The sequence below is a fragment of the Mauremys reevesii genome, linkage group 2, assembly GCF_016161935.1.
Source record: "Mauremys reevesii isolate NIE-2019 linkage group 2, ASM1616193v1, whole genome shotgun sequence".
Lineage (NCBI taxonomy): Eukaryota > Metazoa > Chordata > Testudines > Geoemydidae > Mauremys > Mauremys reevesii.
Window position 1 is genome coordinate 175,022,761 of NC_052624.1, and position 19,642 is coordinate 175,042,402.

Here is a 19,642-nt window from a genome sequence, read left to right on the forward strand (position 1 = left end):
GTTATTTTGCATCTCTCGCATGCCCCCTTCTTTTATTTATGTCTTCTCTAAACAAAACACTCTCAATTTTTTCTGCCTCTCCTCACAAGGAAATCTCGCCATGCCCCTAATCATTTTGGTGGCCCATCTCTGGGCCTATGCATTACTTCTATGATGCACATGACCAGTTCTGCACCAATAGGGCCTGATCCAAAGCCACGTGAAGTCAATGGATAGATTCCTGTTGTCTTTGGAGCCGGCCGTCACTCAAATAGCTAGAGACAGAGTTGACATAGCTGAACAGTTCATGAAGCCACAGGTCTAACTGTGTCCACAGTAAGTAACGCATCCAACCATTGTGACTAATAAACACATTTGTAAAAATCAAAATCTAGTTGCAGAGAACTCACAAACGAACAAAGAAGCCTAAATTTGTCAAATAAATTATAGTGACTAGTTCACCTAGCTTTAGTATGCACAGCCACCCTGTGCTATGTGCATACAGCCTTCTCAGAGATATACAAGCCTGCCCATGTAACAGATGCCTGTTTCCTGTGCTCTGGTTCAGCTGGGAATGCACGCTATAAAGCAGAAATAAATCACATGGAACTTGCTGTCATTTCTCTACCTTCCTTCAAAATCTTCTGATGCTGCTGCCTGACTGGTTCGAGTTGGCATAGTTTTTAAATGAAATCTGGGAGACTGGCATCAACAGCTTTGCCTAATTTTTAGCTAATACCTCTGTGGGTTCTGCGTTCGCATCTGGCCAGTGCCGTCATGCTGAGTATGATTATAATAGGCTGCTGCTCTTTCCCAAGCAGGAAGCTGGGGTACTGCTACTGACAGACTAAACAGAGACTTGTTCCAAACACAACAGCACATCACAGCCAGCGAAGGGTCTGCGGCGCGGGACTTCTCCCAAGGCATAAAAAAAGAGAGAGAGAGAGAAATGTGTTAACTGTGCTAACAGTGCCAAGTAATATGCTTCGTTAAAAATTTAATCACCTGCAAGTGCAAAACAAGTGCAAAGCAATCATGTTGTAATTAGCACAGCAATTAACACCTCCCTTTTCGATAGCACATGCATCGTAGGAAGTGCATGATTGCAAGTGTTTATGCTGCTGACAGACTAAGTTCCTATAGAGAGGAAAAAATTGCTTAAATAGATTTTTTCCTTGTCTTTTTGGCATTTCGGCTGCTAGGTGTCCATGAAAACCCAGCACCAGCTGCCATATTGGTTTTGTATGAACGTTGTTCCATTGCATAGTGTACCTAACAAATACAACTTCATTTGGGTACTCTTCAAAGACAAACATTAAATAAAATTAAAATGTGAATATCGTTTCTGTGACCAAATGTGAGACACAGATTATAAATATATGCTTACTGGAAACCATTGCTTACTGTAAACTACATATCATAGCTGCATTGAGATCTGGGTACTCAGAAACCATGGCAAAGGGGTTGATTTAAAAGCCAGAATAGGAGAGAATCTAGTGGACTCAGCATGAGTCTGTGCTTGTACAACACCTAGCACAAAGGGGTGCTGGTGTGTGAGTGCAGCTCCTAGGTACTAGTAATAACAATAGCAACATGAGACTGAGTTTGTCTAGAGTAGTCTAGGGTGAGTCATTTAGGCCCAAATTTTCAAAAAATGGTCCCTAATTTTTGGTGCCTCAATTTTTAGATGTTCAACTTGAAACACTTAAAGCCATGTTTTCAGAGGTGCTTTGTATCCATAACTCTGACTGAAGTCAATGGAAGTTTCGAGTGCTCAATACACCTGAAAAATCAGGCTCTGAAGTTGGCTACCCAGAAAATGAGGCACCAGAAACCAGAGACCACTTTTGAAAATGTTGCCCTCAACCACTCTGACTTTCCCCTCCATACTATGGAGACAACAACATTTAGCTACGTGCCAGGAGAATTGGCAAGATTAATTAGTTAGCATTTTCCATTTTCAAAGTGCATTGCAAAAGTTAAGTGGTGGTGTTATTATTTAGGTCTGAATCAAAATTGCCACGGTCTGCGAGGAACCATGACTGCTAAAATATATTTCTCCATGCATATGGGGAACTCTCTAGCTTGCCACTGACATCCAGAAATTTACTTCTTATATTTGCCACCCAAATAATTCTCTGAACTAAGATTGTGCTGGTGCAACTATTGTATTATAAGTAGAATTCCACACAATTACCATGGAGGAGAGTTGGAGGGCCAAGCAAAAGAAACAGTCACTGTCGATCGTTCGGTCTCTTTGTAAATTTCTTGGGCCTGCTCTACTCTGAGATGGTAGCCATGTTGGAATTGGTGTCTGTTGAATTATATTTTTAAATACAGTTTCTCATGTATTTTGGCACCATGCGCTGCATGTGAAACTGTGTTTAAATCCAATTTAGTAGGTGGTGTGTTTGAGCTTTTGTTTTATCATAGTTTTCAAACTCAGTTCTAGTCTCAGCATCAACAGGGCCCTACCACCCTCTCTCTTACCTCACTCTGATTTAAGTGACTGTTGTGTGATGCCTTCTACAGATGGATTGGCAATGATGAGCCCAAGGGCTGCTAAGATCTGGAACACGGATGTTTGATTTTTTATTCGCCAGTCTCCAATATGATCTGGGCTACAGAGAGCTACTGTATGCCCGTACCATAGTTTTGCCTGCGTCTGTATCAGTGGTGTGCTGCAGGAGGCTCTCAGGACCTTTGTTAAAATTCTGCTGCCACATTTATGGGAGGTGTGAGTGATTTCCCTGCCTCTGATGGAACTCACCATCTCAATGTGTACTGCTAAATCATCCCTGCCAAAGATAACTTACCCCCGAGGCTCATAGATGTTCTTCAAAGGAGCAATAGTGTTGTACTTGGTATGCACTGGAATAAGCCATGTGTCAGGATTTTTAAAAGTAGTAATAATTTCCAGGGGAGAATACACCTGAAACCCTTGCCCCAGATCTTCATCTCAGCTGACATCACCTTTGAAATATCACGCGGACAACACTGTGCTATACTGTAAATATACATAGTATATGTTTCAGGAATAAAATACTGTACAGTGCACAGGCAGCACTTAAATAAAACATGAATAGATTTCACAGTGCTGAGCCCTCCTCTCTGCAATTATCTGCACCTCTTGTACACTAAAGTTTATCACAGGCTAAGGGGCAAATGTTACATGAGAGTCCCTTATTAAAGCATTGGCAGCACAGCCACAGTGTGTATCAATGAGAGAGAGGCTGAATGTCTCAATCACTCCACTCTCAATTCCCTCCAACCCAAGGACTGATAATTGTACTGTATCAAGGACTAGCTTAACCATGCCTGCTGGGGTTCTAACCCTGAAAAGAAAATTCTGTGTTGGGGTGGGGAGGGGAAGATTCTCTCATGAGTACATGCAAAGGACACCTTGCAAAGTGCATCACACCATTCCCCTGGAACCGAGTCCAGCAGTGAAATCTAGCAAAGTGCTCTGTGATCATTTGAGGCCAGAGATTGGTACAAAGGGCTGTCACAAAATAAGAGCACCACCAAAAAGAATAACTCGCAGAATGGGGAGGCAAGGTGATTGGATGAGGCAGTGACCAGTAGGGAGAAGTTACAAGAACTGCAAGGCAGCCATGACATATACGACCCCTGATGGGGACTACAATGAAGCTGTAAGGGGTATAGATTAAGATCTGTGGTCCTGATGCGTGGGAAATCAGAAAGTCACACATCCAAGCAGGCATTTTGCTGGAGTACAGAATCTAAACTGAAGTGTTGTTGGCTCTCAGGGTACTCGATAGCTCACTACGAATTTAAAGGGCACACAGCAAGGAGAAAAGTATTTATTAGAAAAACACATCAGAGCTCACTGGCCAGGACTAATCTCCCAAACCGATTCTTGACAAATGACCAGAAATCTTCAGAGAAAGTAACAGCGGTCAAGCACTGATATCAGTATTTGACTGCTGTTCCTGTGGTGTCCATTTCCAAGCCACACGCAAGGGAATGGTTGAGCTCCTTGAGTATCACCTACTATCTCAGTGCAGTGTTGCAGCAATGATATCAAAGGTTTTAAAAGGTTCTGAAAGGGCTAATGTGGATGGTAAAGGGTCTCTGAGATTATAGCTCTTTGGATTAGTCAGGTATGGATGTTATTTAGCAAAAAGGAGATAATGGAGACATGCATGTGGTACCAGTAAAATGTAAGAGATGAAACCAAGAAGGTGACAGGTCCAAGACGACCTGAACTTAAAGTACAAACCGCCATGACAGCATTGAGGGAGGTTAGCAGCACAGGTAACTAATGTGTGCAGCAGACTATACAGCAGCGATGAATGCTAGAATTGTGCATAGGATCTAAATGTCCAGGGCCCTGTTCTCTCATTGTAGGATTCAAGTAACTCCCATGTATTTCAGGGTGACAGGAGAGCCTGCAGCCCATTTGGATCCACTCCCCAACCTAGGGTCCGTAGGTTCTAGTCTCCTCCCTTAGGGCACAAATAACCTCTACTGACTTTCCATAGTGTGTTGGGGCCCAGAAAGGAAGAAAAGCGCAGCTAGAAAAAGCCTGAAAACCCACTCGTTTTGCACACCCAGGCTCCCAGCCACCCATCCCTTTTTTCCTAAGGAACAAAAATTAGATAAGGCAGGGGTATGATGAAATAATGAGTAGGACGAGACCACGTTACATAAATTGGTATCACTCCAGGCTGTGAATGATTAAACGAAAAGAGGAGTTTCCATGCACACTAATGTGAAAAGCATTTTATAATAAAAAGGGCTGAAACTCTGGGGGCTGGTGGGAACATCTAGCAGAACAAGTCTGTTCTGACATTTCTAGATGAGAATGGTGCACCCAGCAGTGCAATGTAATCAGCTAATAACCAAAGTGGGAGGGGGAGACAGAGGAGAAAGGTAGTCTTGTAGCTGGAACACAGGAGTGGGAGCCAGCCGGGTTTTCTCCCTGACCACCACAGACTTCCCATATGATCTGGGACAAGTCAAGAGGTTCTTCAAACATGTCAGACAAAAAAAAAAAAGATCAAAGATGGTGTGGGTCTGCTGCCAAATGGAGGTGGTGAGCTGGTAACTGAAGAGGGTAGGAAGGCGGAGCTGCTCAATGCCTACACATCAGAGAACTTCTGATCAATTTGAATCATTTCAAATCAGCAGGGCCTGATGCTATTTGAGGGTACTGAAGGAATTAGCTGAAGAAATCTCAGAGCCACTGACAGACATTAATATTTGCAAACTCATGAATGACAGGAGAGGACCCAGAAGACTGGAGAAGGGCTAATATAGTGCCCATCTTTAAAAGGGGGAAAAGGAGGAGCTGAGGAACTATAAACCAGTCAGCCTGTCCTTGCTACCTGGGAAGCTACTAGAGCAATGTATAAAACATGCAATTTGTGAATACCTGAAGGATGGAGGGGTGATCAGTAGCAGCCATCATGGATTTTACCAAGAACAAATCGTGCCAAAACAGCTTGATTTCCTTCTTTGACAGGATAACTGGTTTGGTGGATATGCAGTATACCTGGATTTTGACACAGTCCCACATAACATTCTGATAAGTAAGCTGGAGAAATGAGGGCTTGGCGGAACTACCATTAGGTGGTTATATAATTGGTTAAGCAACCACAAACAAAGAGTAGCTATTAATGAAATGATGTCAGATTGGAGTGAGGACTCAAGTGGGGTTCCACAGGGATCTGTTCTGGGTCCGGTGTTGTTTAACATCTTTATTAATGACCTGGATATAGGAATAGAGAGCATACTGATCAAATCTGTAGATGACACAAAGGTAGGAGGTTGCCAACACTTGGGAGGATAGAGCTAAGGTTAAGAGGGATCTTGATAAATTGGAGAACTGGGCTATAGACAACAAAATGAAATTGAAAAAATACAAATATAAGGTGCTACACATATGGAGGAAAAGCCAAATGCACAAATACAGAATGGCGAGCCACAGCCACTGGGAGCTACGGGCGGCCATGCCTGCAGAGGGCCTATGTAAACAAACTGTCTTGTGGCCCGCCAGCGGATTACCCTGACAGGCTGCATGTGGCCCGCAGGTTGCCCACCATTTGTTTAGACACAAGAAATCTTGCATCTTGGCAGGGTTAGACTAGATGCTCCTTGCGGTCCTTTCTAACCCTATAATCACTTTATTATCAGGAGTTTGTGCATAATAGTGCACCTTATTTATATGTACAAATTTGCACATGCTAATTGTGTATTTTCACACAGAAGTGGCCAGTTACTTCCTTAATAGGCTATTTTATTGTGCAAATATCACAATGAAGACTGCAACTGCTGTCAAATAGGCCCTTAATCTTTCTGTGCATCAGTTCCTCACCTGTAAAATCTAGGTAACACATATACCTCACAGATATGTTCTCCAGATAAATTAATGCATAAGGTTCTTGGAGATTTTGGATGGAAAGTATTACAGAAGTAAAAGTATTCTTATTTATTGGTAATGTATTTAAAAACTAGAGCTATTAAAAAAAAAACACATGTAGTGATGTTTGTCCATTGGGTGAAACACCAAAGGCAACAGCTAAAAAGTTGTTTTATTCTCTTTCATGGTCACAGTAAATATGTCCCTTAAGAATTCACCTGTGCCTGCTGAAATCATAATCCTCTGTGACATAATTAGGGCCCTATCAAATTCACGGCCATGAAATATGCATCACAGATTGTGAAATCTGGTCTCTCCCCATGAAATCTGGTCTTTTGTGTGGTTTTACCCTATACTATACAGATTTTATGGGGGGAGACCAGATTTCTCAAATTAGGGTCCTGACCCAAAAGGGAGTTGTGGGGGGAGGGTCACAAGGTTATTTTAGGAGGGTTCTGGTATTGTCACCCTTACTTCTGCGCTACCTTCAGAACCGGGCAGCCAGAGAGCAGTGGCTATTGGCCGGGCACCCAGCTCTGAAGGCAGTGCCCCGTCAGTAGCAGGGCAGAAGTAGGGGTGGCAATACCATACCATGCCACCCTTACTTTTGCACTGGTGCTGGCGGTGGCTCTGCCTTCAGAGCTGGGCTCCCGGCAGCCATTCTCCAGCTGCCCAGCTCTGAAGACTGCACAGAAGTAAGGGTAGCAGTATCGCAACCCTCCCTCCAATAACCTTGCTACCACCCCCACAACTCCGTTTTGGGTCAGGATCCCTACAATTACAACACCGTGACATTTCAGATTTAAATAACTGAAATCATGAAATTTACGATTTTTAAAATCCTATGACCATGAAATTGACCAAAATGGACCATGAATTTAGTAGGGCCCTAGACATAATACAATAATCATATCCTCAGCAGCTCACGGTGATAAAAATATAAATACAAACATAATATAATAAATATATTTTTATTATTATTATATTATATGGGGAGGGGGAGAAATCAATTGGATTACAACTGCTTCTAAAAAAAGTATTTTTCAGAATTTCCAATGATGCGTCAAGCAAGCCTTTAAGGTGTGCTGGTCTGTCATCTCTTAATTAAAGCAAAATTACCACTCAGGTAACTTAGGTGAGGGATTGGCCACCAAACTCAGAATTTAACTGAGAGGGACAAAGGATGAATAAACAAGGTGAAGGTCCCGGGGTCAAAACAAGGGACAAAGGCCTGACAGCTCTGGACAATGGAGTCCTCTGCTTAACCACACAATAGTATGTGCCTCATCCTGAGCCACTGTGTGGAGCAACTGCTGTTTAAGGAGATAGAGGGGTGAATGTAGAGGTCAAAGGGTCACCAACCCCCATATTGGACAGCCACGGCCATGAAAGGCAGAGACAGATAGCAAGCTGCAGTGAACAGCAGGCTCAGGTTTCTGTGGTGTTGGAGTTAATAGAAATAGCACTTCAATACAAGCTCTCCTCGCTTTAGTGTGAAGACCACCACGGGCAGAAGGACTAGACCTCTAGGAGCAAGAGGTCAGGTTCTCCATGCTCATTCAGTCCTTGTCTCTCCACAGAGACTGTCAGCAAGGATGGCAATTAGTGCTAAATGCTCTGGTCACTTTGCAGTTTTGGACACCTTCAACTTGTCCACTATAAAACATTAGCAGGTTCTACAGAAATGTTTAGAATGCTGACATTTTCCAGGCTGTCAACCAACTGAATGCTTATCAGCCAAAGAGGACCAAGCCCAGAACTCCTGGCTCCCAGTCCTATGCCTAAAATCAGTGTTTCACAAACTGTGGGTTGGGACCCCAAAGTGGGTCGAGACCCCATTTTAATAGGGTTGCCAGGGCTAACAGACTTTCTGGAGCCCCGTCATCTGGGGCTGAAGCTGAAGTCCGATCCCCACAACCTGGGGCTGAAGTCTGAGGGCTTCAGTCCCGGGCGGTGGGGCTCAGGTTACAGGCCCCCCTGCCTGGGGCTGAAGCTCTTTGGATTTACTCCCCACCCCCAATCTGGGCAGCGGGACTTGAGCGGGCTCAGGCTTCTGTCCCCCAGTCCTGGGGTTGTGTAGTAATTTTTGTTGTCAGAAGGGGGTCATGGTGCAATGAAGTTTGAGAACCTCTGCTTTAAATAATAGGCTGTCCTTCCACTTGGGGTGAAATCTGTGCTGTTCCCTGCACAAAGTCTGAACAACTGAGCTCTGTGGGGGTCACATGGCAAGGGAGGATGAGGGATAAAAGCCAAGGTCCAGTCCATAGCAGGGGACGAGGCTATGGCACAGCTGCTCTTCCAGCCGCATGCGCCAGAATAGCTGTTCCAGCACCCTCAATGCAGGAGTTCCAATGTACCTCATTAGCACATTCCCAGCCCCAATGGTGCAGCTCTCCCTTCTCCCCCACAGCAGTGCCACCCACGCTCCTTCCATATGCACATTACACCCCCCGTCTCTTCCCGCATAGCCCTCCATGGAGCTGAAGCAGTGGAGATAAATTGTATGTCCTCTCTATGCATGGATGAATTTCAGTCATAAAAAATTGTGTTTTTATTTGTCTCACATTTTTATTGCACTGAGTCTGAAAACCTAATAGAGCAGTGTAGTTGTACATATTTATTGGATGAAATTGTGAATGCTGTTAAAGTGTTAACTTATGTGATTTTTTGTTATAGATTGCAGTGCCTGTCATTATTTAAGTTAGATTGGTTAGCTCATTTTGTTATTTCACACTGTTTGCTTTACTTCCTCTTTATTGGTTGACTTATCTAATGAGTATGATTAGATTAATAGATTTTAGAATGTAAATTAGTTCCCTCTAACATTTATTAGCTACATTGGTAGATGTGTTTTAAATAAAAGCGCAGTCTGAAATCAGAATTACAGTGTACTTTAATCTTAATGGACCAAATGGGCCAAATTTGTTCTTGATTTCACAGTTGGCTATCTGAAACAACTCCACTGAAGTCAAATAGCCTTATTCCAGCTGCACTCCAGTGTGAATAAGGACAGGATTTGGCAGAAAGTACTAGTTTAATGTGACCATTTATACAGGGGCCTTAATTCTGCCCTGCAGCAGGCATGTATCTCCCAATGAATGAAACACATTGTAATCCATGCACAGGAGCATGGTACAACACTTGTCTTCATTTCTTGGCCCCCGTAACCTTACATGGGTCAGAGAAACCAATGGCTAACAACACAAGCTAAATCAGAAGGCACTTTTTTCCCCCTTCCCGGGTCTCCCACTAATGTTTATTCGGTGAACATGTTTACTGCTTCTTATATAAAGGAGGTTATTGTCCACTGATTCCAGTTAGTTTGTTATTACACACACAGTTTGGTCCTAGGTTTTTGTGGGGAGAAACAAAACATTAAAAAGGGTGATATTATTTACCACTGGGTGTGTGTGTGTGTGTGTGTGTGTGTGGTCACTCACTGTTAGTAACTACAGCATTTGGTATTTTGCTAACTTCACAAAGCAGTTGAGAGATTTGTGCCTGTTCTCTTCCAATTTTTTTCATATTAAGGAAATGATAGAAAGAAATAGCCCTCCCAAATATTTTATGCCCTTTGGGTTTGCACAGGACCATTTTTTTCCTATTGCTAGTTGTGCACCAATTTTTTAAGGGTTTCTGTCAGCCAGTTAAACTCTCCAGACCATAATACAAATCTGGACACTGGTGTCTCTCACAAAATTAGCTGTATTCTTTATTGGCGTATCATGACATACTTCAGACACAATTCTACTAACATCCAACTCTGACTAATAAATAAAAAATCAGCATTTGTGCTGTACCATCCACAGGAACAATAAAAACATTGGTATGAGACACAACCAGCCACTATAGATTTCATTAGCACATATCACCCATGTCCTTTCCTATGGAAACTTTTCACTTGATTGTTTAATTTTACAAAATGTGCAATTCCTTTAAATGCAACTAAAGGGGAATGCTCATGATGCAAACCTGTATAAACCTGTGTGTGCAGTTAAGTCGGCTTCATAATTAGTTACCTCATCCCCTCTGCCCTACCTAAGGAATGCTGCACTGCTGGTTCAAAGAGAAATATACAAGGCCAGATGCTCAGCACAGCTCCAGTGAAGTAAATGAAGCTACAGTGATTTACACCAGGTGGGCATGTGACCCATAGCTGATTAAGAATGGGTTGCAATCACAGCTCCTGATCTCCTAACATCACCTTAGAGCATTAGCCATTCCCAAGTAGCCAGGGTTCGCTAGTGAGGAGACAGGGACATAGCAAGTGGAGCTGATCAACTACAAAGAGGGGATTCCACTACACCCCCAAAGGAGGTACAGCATGAGCTTCTGGCTGTATATTTTGAGAAGGAGCTGTGCTTCCCTGAGGCACAATCTGTTCCAGCGTTGGATATATCCAACGGCGATATATCTCTACATCGCCTCTTTACACAAGGCTGTCTCTCTACTGGCACGACTGATCTCCATATTGTTAAAATCCATACCACAGAAAGGAGAGAAGTTATATAAAATGTCTAAGCCAATAATGATACACTGGAACCATTCTAACAATGTAAATAGTGTAATCATGCAAGAATGAAAAACATATTACAAGGCACTACATGTATTGTATTATTTGTGATTTCCTCTCTGTAAAATAAATCAGGGTAACAGTACTTACCCTATCTCACAAGTGTGGGTTGAGAATTCATTACTAAAAGCAGTATGAAGCTACAAAATGCTGATTACCAGGTTTTTTTAAATTTTCGCTTGCTGCTATAAACTGGCTCTGCGCATACTTTCAGATGGTAGCTTTGCCTGCACGCTTTCTGTTGGCACTGGCTACTGCCACAAATAGGAGCGAGACAAAGAATGAGAGAAAAGGAGATCCTGCTTTTCAAAGAAAGAACAGGGAGGTCGTGGGGGAAAAGAAAGAAAAACAGAAAACAGAAATGAGAAGATGGAGAATGATATGGATGGGATGCATTGGACCTGATAGGAAAGAAAACGTAGGGAAATAATGGAAAAGGAGACCAAACCAAAGAGAGACAGACCACTTCTAGGTCAGTTAATTTCATTTATTTGTGCTCCTCACTCTCATATATTTCTGCAGACATCTTATATCATTGCACATTTGAGAGAAAGGCAGGAGATGGCTATTTTAAAAACAGATATTAATATTGCTGGCTAACCTTTGTTAAATAAATAATTGGAGAAAAAGACCAGGGACTAAATTAAGTTCAAGGGGGACTATACATGCTTCTGCTGGCAAAGATCCTCTGTGACAAGGACCCTCTGCAGGAAACGTTGTGGAGTAAAAAGCAACTTCATCCTCCCTTCTACCAGAGGTCAGCACAGCCCCCAAATTCATTGATAATGGGTACTGTTGCATCTCACTTCTGGGTAGACTTTCTACCACTAGGAAAAATATTTAATTTTTGCCCATCAGTTAATAATTAACTAATTGTGAAATTTAGCTTCACAATACCCATGTGGTGCAGCTAAGTCGTGTTCCAAAAATGGTTTGAGATACGCAGATGGAAGGCTAGAAACACAACATATCATTGCTTCATTATTACACAAATTTTAAATAGCCAAACAGAGAAATTGGCCAATAAAGTTAAGAACTTCTCAAGTTCTATTCTCAGTTATATCCAGGGCAGTCAGTGAATATTGTGCACAGATATGGGAAGAGAGTGCTAGAATAAAAACTTTCAAAGAGCAATTTCTGGTGACAAAATACAGTACAGCAAAGCATTATAATTTTTCATATAGAGCTGCTGATGACCTAATAGGATTTTTTTTCATCTTTAATTTCTATGATTCTATGATCCCATTATTTATATTGTATCTTCAGGGTGTCTTGAAGAGTAAATGATGTAATTATACACTGTATCATAACATTTCAAGACCCACTGTAATGGGGCTAACTATGTAATTATGTGGTTAGTAAATGTAACAGTACAACACTCACAATCTGTATCCATGTACTGTAGCTTCATAAGAAGAATTAGTTTCCTGTTATGTACACAACAGATGTAATGTAATTATTGCTAACTGAAAACTATCACCAGACTTTCACAGGATATCAACCAAAAATGCCTCTCCAGCCAATTTTTCATTCAATATTACATATGAAAATTCTTGTATTTCTATTTTATCCATCCAGCCTGGGCAGACATGCTGGGTCTTTTGCATATCAAATCAGTACTTCCCATGCTCATGTACATAAGGAACCCACAAAAAACATACACAGAACAGCACTGCAGTAAATTCACCCCTGGCATCACTCAATGGACTTCAGATGAATTACAGCACATCAGAATTAGGACTATTATCCAAGTCTGCATAAATTATACTTGGCAGAAAAAAATTGATCTCTAACTTTGATACAACACAGGGTGATTTAAAAGTAACATGAGAGGAAATGTGGCCTTGTGACTAAGGCACTAGACTGGATCTCAGGAGATCTGGATTAAGTTCCAAGTTCAGCCATAAGCTTCCTGTGTGATGCTTCAAAAATCACACTGCAAAGCACTATGAGATCTACTAAGGAAAAGCACAGTAGAAGACCTAGGTATTATCATCATCTTAGGCCTTGCCTAACTGAGAAAGTTGTACTGGTTTAACTAAAAGCATGATTTTAAACCGAGTTAATTAAACTGGAGCAAAAGGCTGTGTAGGCACTCATATTTCTATTTAAACCAACCTTATGTCAGTTTAACTTACACTGGACAAGAATTAGCCTAAACTAAACTAAACCAAACTAAGGGCATCCACACTTTTGACCTACCTTAACTAAACAAGTTTAAAAATGAATTAAAATGGAAGAATTTTCTTGTGTAAACAAGGCCTTTCTGTACCTCAGTTCACCCATTTGTAAAAACGTGAATACTACTTCAAATAGTTATTTTGAAGTTAAACTAATTAATGTCTGTGCAGTGCTCAGATCCCACAGAGATGGAGCCAAACACATACCTAAATACACACATACAGACATGTAAAACCTGAGCTAAGCTTGCTGAAAATACAGGTTGTCCAGCCAAGCCACACCTGATGCCATATGACCATACTTGCTAGAAGCCATGTCATAACACCCCTCCACACACACCCCAAGCACTGCAAGAGTAGATACTTCCATCGTATGTGTCATTCATGTGGAGAGTACTACAAGGGAATATTAGAGCTGTACAAAACTTGTATTTCACATAGGGTTCCAGAGACATTTTTTCAGTCTCTAGCCACAAAGATTCACCCCCACCTGTTCCGCTTTGAATTTCACGTTTGAACAAACTCAAAACACCGCTCTGTTGGAACCACCTAATTTCACATTGATATCATGCAACACTGTGAATTTTGCATAATTTTGACACAAAAGAGCAGCTTCGCTCAAACCGGACCACGGGCTTGCTCCAAACATTCATTATTTGTTAGTCTTTCCTAAGTGTGCTCAGTACTTTATAAAACAAATGAAAAAGGCAATTATATGATCATTTTAGAGCTGCAACAAGTGATGGTAACAAACAACAGGGAGCAATGGGCTGTGGGAGGACAAAGTTTACAGTAATAAGATCAGTTTTAATATGTGCACCAGTCTGATACATTTATCTTCTTGTGTGTGCACGAGTGAGTGTGAATTAACTCCTTCTTCCAGGGAATATGAATTAATCTTAGCAAACCTTTTAATAAGCCTATTCTGAGTTTGAAGTTAGTAAGAAAATCCCAAACCAGTTGTATTTGACATGAGTTCATGTTTCATTGCAAACTTGGTATACAGCACTAACAACAGTAGCATGAACACCACATTGTCCACCTTACTGGTCAGCCTCTGAGCAACCCTGTGGCTGAAAGAATTTCCTAGATTTTTTCAGCTTGTCTCTAGTCAGAATTGGTTTATACTTCCTACCAATGAAACATTCAGAATAAGGCTAATAATGTAATATGAGAGTTGATCCACTTTAAAAGGAAATTGTTCATCTTGTTTCCCCCTCCTCCCCCATAATTCTGGCGTTTTATTGGCACTGGTATCATTAACTTTGAAGTCACAATTATTCCAGAACTAAGTAAACTGCAGAAATTTGTAAACTGTTGCATTGCTAAATTAAATGCTGTTTTAAATAACAGTTAATAGTGTTTACTGCTGTGTAATAGTAATTTTCATTTTTTACTGTATCTAATGACTTTCTGATGACTCAAATTCTCTGTAGGGATACCAAATCATTACATTAAGGATGAGTGATTTTAGTATGCAATGACTGATCAGTACAATAATATGTAGACTCATGCTTCAGCTAGTAAATTAAATCATTTACACCAGAGCGTTTGTTAACTAGAAGAAGAGTTCCATTATGCTGCTGAATTATAACGTAGTGTCTGCTTAAAATAACACATCATATGACAATGTTAAATCAGTACCTCTTTTATAGACAGCACTCTGAGGGCAGAGGGCTATTCTGTAGAAAAGCTGTTTAGGAAGACCAATTTTCACTTATAGAAGTGGATACACCACAAGGAGATATAGGTATACACCTATGGTCCTGCACATTCACATATGAATAATTAATTTGGTACCCTGACACAAAAGAGTGCAGAATTATGATGTGTTATTGTAAAACAAAATATGAAAATATAATTGAATCAATGTCAGCAATTAAGACAAACCTACAAAGTGATAAGAAATATAAAGGCAATTTGCTTTGCAACAAAGAAATTTCACAAAATCTGCTGTTGATTGTTATATCAGTGAATATACTTGCATCCCCTTGAATTAAAAGTAAAAAGCAAGGTCAGCTCATTGTACAAATAAGGATCTGAAATGAAATTTGGATCCATACCTTATCAAATTTCAGCAAGTTTCAGATTCAAGGTTTTGGTCTGGGCCCAATCACTAATACACATATGCCAACATTTTCAGAAGTTGCCACTGATGTGCGATGCCTCATTTATGGCTGCCTAACTTGAGACACCTTAAGACCTGATTTTCATAAGTGCTGAGCACCCACAGCTCCCATTGACTTCAACTGTAGTTGGGGGTGCTCAGCTCTTTGTGAAAATTAGGTCCCAGAGTCTCAAGTTGGGCACCAAAAAACAGAGGCACCCCAAATCAGAGGCCACCACCATTTTATTCAGGTTTACACCATTGTAATTCCACTGGTTTCAACTCAGTCACGCTGGTGTAAAACTTGAATCAGCCTCTAAGTCTTATAAACATATAATAATGCTATTCACCTCCCAAAATATTTACAGAAAAAGACTGTTTCCGTTGGTGGTTGTTTTTTGGGGGGGGTTTCTTCCTTTTTTGTCACATCAAAACCTCAAGCTAAAACCCATGCAGAATAACAGTAGGTGCTGTATGCTTTGCTGAGTTACACCTCTTACCCCACCCCAGATATTACAAAACATACTGCTGGAGAATGATTATCTTCTAATAAAAAAAGGGAATTGCCAAATGGAGGGGAAAGGCCTATTGGATTTAAACATGTTCACACATGTGCCTTTCGGGACTCATTTTCTTATTCTCCAAGAGGTTCAGAGCTACAAAAGCATTACCTTTTAACTTGTGAATTCTTCATTATAAAATATTGTCTATGTTACTGCATTAGGATTAAGTTTTCTCTGGTGATGGCTGAAAAACTAAGTTACCATGACCAGTTTACGGGACTACGTGCCATACGTCACTGAAAGAGATTTAGCAAATGAGATTGGTAGAATGTCAGCCGATGATTTAGCACCCGATCCTACAAACATTGCTTACTTGATGCATGGGTCTGTAAAATGTAAACCCATACACATATTTCTGGGTGCAGTATCACACTTCCTAGTCAGTGAGTGCGACTATACCCATTAGTCAGCGTTAAGAAGATTGGACCTAAGCTTTGTTGTCCTCTGTAGTATCTCTTAAACAAACACAGCAAAAGATTTTGAGCCTTGTGGTTGAAATATAAGAACCTTAAAATGTTCTAATACTCTGGATACTTGCCAACCTGTAGGAGGGCATTAGGTGAGTTTTAATTTTTGCACAGAAATCAAGTATTGGCAAGGAGACCAAGAAAAAGACTACTCATCTGGCCAACATCTGGATTGACAGGGCTATTATTTCAACAAGTATTTAGACACTTTTTTTTTTGTTGCTTCCTCCCAAAGCAGCAACAAAATAGTACAGATTAAAATTTCCATATCATACCCACACATAGTCAAGCTGTGCACAGAACTCCTAATGCTTTCCCCATTTTTCCCCTCCTTAAAAACACTGTTATATTTAAATAGGTATGAGGGGGGAAGGGAGAAGAGCAATTAAAATAGTAATTTTACAATACCTTATTGTATTACAAATTATGACTGGAGAAACTGCATGTTTAATGAAGGACTGGAGGGCCCAGTCCTGAAAACATTTGATCTCATGTGTAACTTCATGCGGTGAACTCCAATGTTTCAGTACTCAGTGAGTCCATACATATTTAGTTACACATATACACGTTTGCAGGATCTGGGCTTTTAGTTTCTCTGATTTAGCTATTCAGCTGTACTTTTTTTTTTTTAATTGCCCATTTTCCAACAGAAAACATGAAATTCTTCCCTGCATTATTTAAGGTTATGCTACTGTTCTCTGTGTGCAAGTGCTCATGTGTGCAATCTCACAAAGTTTTCTTCTCTTTTTATTTTCTCTTATCCACGTATGTGGTGTGGATACCCCTGTGGGTAAACACTCCTATGGGTAAATTGTACCTTTGACCATTTCACCTGCCTTCTGCCTTCTAATCTAGCTTTGCAAGATCTAACTTCTAACATTCCAAACATCTGAACAGCTTCAAACCAGAGCCTCTTTTCAAAAAAACAACAACAATAAAAAAATCAGTCCACTAGAGAAAAGTTTCTTCTCTTTCCCAAAACATGGAGTTTTCCCCCTACCAAACTACACAGGCCTGAGGCCTAGGAAAAGTGATATTCAGTCCTGAACTGTGATGGGTTTAAGAGCAAGGGGATATTTCTCAGTTGGAAAATACTTCTCTATTACAGGGGAAAATGTTAAAAAATTCAATATCATTTATAAAAAAATATATATAATTACAATTAATGAGGGAGAATACACAAAATAATATGCATTCCCTTCCTTTCCCCATTAGTCGTATTATTTTTCTATAACAGGTAGAAAAGGCATAAAATACAGACAAACCAAAAAAATCTAGGAAATAGTTAAACAAACATATAAATTAATACAGCATTTTTAAAAAAGGGAATTTTAAACAAAAAAAGATCACAGGAAATAAACAAACAACTAACTGTAGAAAAGAGGAGGAATCCTTCTGGCGATTATTATAATGTAAAAAAAACCCATGGAAATAAGATGTGTGTCCATCCTCATCACCCTGCTTACTTTGCCTTCCCCTGCTGAAGACCCCATCCTGCAATGAACTCTGAAGTGGCAGAGCCCCACTGATTTCAACTGGAGTATACCACAGTGGAGCCTACTGCAAGATCGGAGCCTTTGGCAGTTTTGGCTGCACAACTCTTTGGATCAGAGACTGGGTCTCAGTCCAGGTTTGGAAAGCACCTAACAATCTTTACAGGGCTAGGGAATTTCATAAACAAAAAGAAGAATTCTGGATTGTAAAGAAAGGGCAGAAAGCAACAAGAGTCCCAAACAAATGCCAGAAGCATGAAGATGGTCTCTGTCACTGCAGTAAGCTAGAGTGACCCTGCTTAGCCTTTTCTCCCTAGGCTAGTAAAACTTCCCTGTGAGGTTTAAGAAAAAGGGAAAACATACCAAGACCTAAGAAAACTTACCAGCCAGGAGAGAGAAAAGCAAAGCCTCCAACTGCCAAATTAAAATGGCCACTTTAGGACTAAAGCTGCTTGTCTCTCCCACATTTAAAGGGCCAGCTACCAGAAAAGCATGCTGAGAAAGGTTATTATAAGAAGCTGACCCCTCATCAGTGAATTTAAACAGTTCCTGAAGAATTAGTATTTAGGAAAAGGGTGAATGTTTAACTCTTTGAGGGCATGTTATCCAAACAGAAAACATTCTCTTCTTCTTGTTATTTCCAGATGTGGAATATTTGAAATAGTTTTGTCCATTTGATTCTCTCTTGATATTATGGTTCAGTAATGAAAATCTAATTGCTTTTGCCTACCCCTGCATCTACGTACCATTAATCCACCAATATACACACAGGTTACTTCAGCAAGAACTGAATGGTGGATGAATGTTCCTTTGGTGGGCTGAAGTCTTGAAATTCTACCTGTCCTGCAGAAGATTTCCTACCCTGCAGGCTGAATTCACTGACTAACCAGTGTGGGGGAAAGGGGTGTGGGAAAAGGCAGGACAGAAGGAATTTTAAGGCTTCAGAATTGTAGAGCTGCCTGTTAAAATGCAATGATAATACTTGTGAATACATCTTCTGCTATTTCAGCACACTGTGATTTGTACATTGGTGAAAGCAAGGGGCAAGTTTTCATGAGGATCATACCAAAGAATCCTGCATTTCACCAGCTTGAAAATCATGGGTTGAAATCCAGGCTACATGAAGGTCAATGGAGCCAGAATGTCATTCCTGGGCTGCAGAAATCTCACACTTTTGCAATCTGCAGGAGAATTAATAAGATTCAAGTGGCTCTCTACCAGTACAGAGAGATGAATAGAGTATTTTTGTACAATTGCTATTATATGTTGTTTCTGTTTTGTAAATTATTTTGAATACCCATTGCTACATGTTTAGTTATTAGCCTCCAGGTGGTAAAATATTCTCATATGTATACAGCGAGGGCAGGTTCATGTTAGATAGGATAGGGCAGGTTCATGTTAGATAGGATAGGGCAGGTTCATGTTAGACAATGAGGGCAGGTTAGACAAACACCTGTCAGGAATGGTCTAGATAATACTTAGTCCTGCCATGAGTGCAGAGGACAGGACTAAATGACCTCTCAAGGTTCCTTCCAGTCCTATGATTCTATGTTTGCACGGTATAAGAATACATGGAAAAGGATCAAATGGGGAAGAAATAACTAAACTATATGATACTCTGCCAAAGGCATGAGAAAAAAAAGCCAAGACGCACTAATCATGGCCTTCAAAAAAAGAGATGGAATCAAAAAAGTCCCAAAAGCTTTGAAAGAAAAACATAAAAAAACCGCATGAGAGTTAATACAGCAGCAAGCTGATGGTGCCACAATAGGGTGAGATTTTAAAGATGGGACTTTGTGGCTATCTTTGTGGACCCTCTTGCCACAAATCCTATCAGATCATGTGTGATGTGATATGTGGTAAATCATACAACATAATATAGTGCAAATATAGGG

At 40.6% G+C, this 19,642-nt stretch overlaps 1 protein-coding gene across 1 annotated transcript in view; it reads right to left on the reverse strand.

The window, feature by feature from the left end:
- Positions 1–18,175, reverse strand: part of LOC120397306 — a 427,598-nt gene extending 409,423 nt beyond the window's left edge. Inside the window, exon 1 of the mRNA XM_039523006.1 lies at positions 18,131–18,175. The gene's annotated coding sequence lies outside the window, so the exon portion shown is untranslated. The remainder of the gene's footprint in view (positions 1–18,130) is intronic.
- Positions 18,176–19,642: the final 1,467 nt, after the last annotated feature.